Source organism: Conger conger, chromosome 6 (genome assembly GCF_963514075.1).
Source record: "Conger conger chromosome 6, fConCon1.1, whole genome shotgun sequence".
Classification (NCBI taxonomy): domain Eukaryota; kingdom Metazoa; phylum Chordata; class Actinopteri; order Anguilliformes; family Congridae; genus Conger; species Conger conger.
This window is the reverse complement of record NC_083765.1, coordinates 64,852,594-64,856,835: the sequence shown is the minus strand read 5'-3', so window position 1 is coordinate 64,856,835 and position 4,242 is coordinate 64,852,594. Positions and strand designations below refer to the sequence as shown.

The 4,242-nt window shown below is 43.4% G+C and overlaps 1 non-coding gene across 1 annotated transcript; it reads right to left on the bottom strand.

Moving 5' to 3' along the window:
* Positions 1 to 3,284: 3,284 nt before the first annotated feature.
* trnag-ccc (transfer RNA glycine (anticodon CCC)) lies at positions 3,285 to 3,355 on the bottom strand. Its single transcript has one exon. It is a non-coding gene; the product is annotated as a tRNA-Gly (tRNA).
* Positions 3,356 to 4,242: the final 887 nt, after the last annotated feature.

Here is a 4,242-nt window from a genome sequence, read left to right as displayed (position 1 = left end):
TCTGGCAAATGGGCATGCCCCTGACAGATTATCGCCTCACCATCAAACCTTTTTCTTTTGGTTCATGTTTGACTATTGACTTTCAAGAAATGCACAGTTTGAAAAACTTTGTTCCTGAATGCGGGAAAAGTTAAAGGTTTTATAAAGCCTATATCTTAAGCTCCTAAAGGAGCAGATGGCTACCTTTTGAATATATGTTATGGAACCACTCACCATCAAAGAAATTTCATTTGGAAGCAGCTAGTGTATTCTCTCTTCAAGATATGCTCATTTTCACCTACTATGAAACTTAGAGTGCCAAAGCTTGAAATCGTCATTTTGGGGATTTCACATGCTCTGAATGCGTTATCTGGCAAATGGGCACCCCTTATAGATTATCGGCCCAACATCAAACCTTTTCCTTTTGGATGAAATTTGAGTTTTGACTTTCATGAAATGCACTGTTTGAAAAACTTTGTTTCTGAATGCGGGAAAAGTTAAAGGTTTTATAAAGTCTATATCTAAAGCTCCTAAAGGAGCAGATGGCTACCTTTTGAATATATGATATGGAACCACTCACCATCATACATATTTCATTTGGAAGCAGCTAGTGTATTCTCTCTTCAAGATATGCTCATTTTCAACTACTAAGAAACTTAGAGTGCCAAAGCTTGAAATCGTCATGTATGTATTTCACAAGCAGATGGCACACTCAAGTAATCCAATGGCACAACCTGGATTTTGTCCAGGGAAAGCAGTTCATTGGAGATTGCGATAGAGCAGAGGAGTACAGAAAGGGCTTTGAAACGTTCCAAATGTCCGGATATTTCAACACAGCCAACATTAAGGTACGTCTGGCAAAGAGAAGAAGCGGCAGCAGCCCAAAAGGGAACAGGACCCTTGCGCCAGCCCGGAATCGAACGCAGGTCGCAAGAAGGGGAATCTAACATGATACCCCAACACCACTAGCACACACCAAGGGCAATTTTTATGCCTCCTAATAATGGGATGAGCCTGAAAACCAGACCACAATCTGTTGACAAAGGACTAGAGAGAATGACATAAAACATTCCCAGAAAGGGAATCCATAGCTAACAATTGGGGAGAATGCACAGAAGCAAAATGACTTGACCATTATGGATATAAGCAACATAAAAAAGAACAGTCTATTTTCAAGTTGCAGATGGCACACTCAAGTAATCCAATGGCACAACCTGGATTTTGTCCAGGCAAAGCAGTTCATTGGAGATTGCGATAGAGCAGAGGAGTACAGAAAGGGCTTTGAAACATGTTCCAAATGTCCGGATATTTCAAAACAGCCAACATTAAGGTACGTCTGGCAAAGAGAAGAAGCGGCAGCAGCCCAAAAGGGAACAGGACCCTTGCGCCAGCCCGGAATCGAACGCAGGTCGCAAGAAGGGGAATCTAACATGATACCCCAACACCACTAGCACACACCAAGGGCAATTTTTATGCCTCCTAATAATGGGATGAGTCTGAAAACCAGACCACAATCTGTTGACAAAGGACTCGAGAGAATGACATAAAACATTCCCAGAAAGGGAATCCATAGCTAACAATTGAGGAGAATGCACAGAAGCAAAACGACTTGACCATTATGGAAATAAGCAACATAAAAAAGAACAGTCTATTTTCAAGTTGCAGATGGCACACTCAAGTAATCCAATGGCACAACCTGGATTTTGTCCAGGCAAAGCAGTTCATTGGAGATTGCGATAGAGCAGAGGAGTACAGAAAGGGCTTTGAAACATGTTCCAAATGTCCGGATATTTCAAAACAGCCAACATTAAGGTACGTCTGGCAAAGAGAAGAAGCGGCAGCAGCCCAAAAGGGAACAGGACCCTTGCGCCAGCCCGGAATCGAACGCAGGTCGCAAGAAGGGGAATCTAACATGATACCCCAACACCACTAGCACACACCAAGGGCAATTTTTATGCCTCCTAATAATGGGATGAGTCTGAAAACCAGACCACAATCTGTTGACAAAGGACTCGAGAGAATGACATAAAACATTCCCAGAAAGGGAATCCATAGCTAACAATTGAGGAGAATGCACAGAAGCAAAACGACTTGACCATTATGGAAATAAGCAACATAAAAAAGAACAGTCTATTTTCAAGTTGCAGATGGCACACTCAAGAAATCCAATGGCACAACCTGGATTTTGTCCAGGCAAAGCAGTTCATTGGAGATTGCGATAGAGCAGAGGAGTACAGAAAGGGCTTTGAAACGTTCCAAATGTCCGGATATTTCAACACAGCCAACATTAAGGTATGTCTGGCAAAGAGAAGAAGCGGCAGCAGCCCAAAAGGGAACAGGACCCTTGCGCCAGCCCGGAATCGAACGCAGGTCGCAAGAAGGGGAATCTAACATGATACCCCAACACCACTAGCACACACCAAGGGCAATTTTTATGCCTCCTAATAATGGGATGAGCCTGAAAACCAGACCACAATCTGTTGACAAAGGACTAGAGAGAATGACATAAAACATTCCCAGAAAGGGAATCCATAGCTAACAATTGGGGAGAATGCACAGAAGCAAAACGACTTGACCATTATGGAAATAAGCAACATAAAAAAGAACAGTCTATTTTCAAGTTGCAGATGGCACACTCAAGTAATCCAATGGCACAACCTGGATTATGTCCAGGCAAAGCAGTTCATTGGAGATTGCGATAGAGCAGAGGAGTACAGAAAGGGCTTTGAAACGTTCCAAATGTCCGGATATTTCAACACAGCCAACATTAAGGTACGTCTGGCAAAGAGAAGAAGCGGCAGCAGCCGAAAAGGGAACCAGACCCTTGCGCCAGCCGGGAATCGAATGCGGGTCGCAAGAAGAGGAATCTAACATGATACCCCAACACCATTAGCACACACCAAGGGCTATTTTTATGCCTCCTAATAAAGGGATGAGCCTGAAAACCAGACCACAATCTGTTGACAAAGGACTAGAGAGAATGACATAAAACATTCCCAGAAAGGGAATCCATAGCTAACAATTGGGGAGAATGCACAGAAGCAAAACGACTTGACCATTATGGAAATAAGCAACATAAAAAAGAACAGTCTATTTTCAAGTTGCAGATGGCACACTCAAGTAATCCAATGGCACAACCTTGATTATGTACAGGCAAAGCAGTTTGTTGGAGATTGCGATAGAGCAGAGGAGTACAGAAAGGGCTTTGAGACGTTCCAAATGTCCGGATATTTCAACACAGCAAACATTGAGGTACGTCTGGCAAAGAGAAGAAGCGGCAGCAGCCCAAAAGGGAACAGGACCCTTGCGCCAGCCGGGAATCGAACCCGGGTCGCAAGAATGGGAATCTTGCATGATACCCCTACACCACTGGCACACACTTTCGTTTTTGTTTATGCCTTCTAATAAAGGGATGAGTCTGAAAACCAGACCACAATCTGTTGACAAAGGACGAGAGAATGACATGAAACATTCCCAGAAAGGGAATCCATAGCTAACAATTGGGGAGAATGCACAAAAACAAAACAACTTGACCATTATGGAAATAAGCAGCATGAAAAAGAACAGTCTATTTTCACATTTCTGATGGCACACTCAAGTAATCCAGTGACACAACCTGGATTATCTAGAGGCAAAGCAGTTCATTGGAGATTGCGATAGAGAAGAGGAGTACAGAAAGGGCTTTGAAACGTTCCAAATGTCCGGATATTTCAACACAGCCAACATTAAGGTACGTCTGGCAAAGAGAAGAAGCGGCAGCAGCCCAAAAGGGAACAGGACCCTTGCGCCAGCCCGGAATCGAACGCAGGTCGCAAGAAGGGGAATCTAACATGATACCCCAACACCACTAGCACACACCAAGGGCAATTTTTATGCCTCCTAATAATGGGATGAGTCTGAAAACCAGACCACAATCTGTTGACAAAGGACTCGAGAGAATGACATAAAACATTCCCAGAAAGGGAATCCATAGCTAACAATTGGGGAGAATGCACAGAAGCAAAACGACTTGACCATTATGGAAATAAGCAACATAAAAAAGAACAGTCTATTTTCAAGTTGCAGATGGCACACTCAAGAAATCAAATGGCACAACCTGGATTTTGTCCAGGCAAAGCAGTTCATTGGAGATTGCGATAGAGCAGAGGAGTACAGAAAGGGCTTTGAAACGTTCCAAATGTCCGGATATTTCAACACAGCCAACATTAAGGTACGTCTGGCAAAGAGAAGAAGCGGCAGCAGCCCAAAAGGCAACAGGACCCT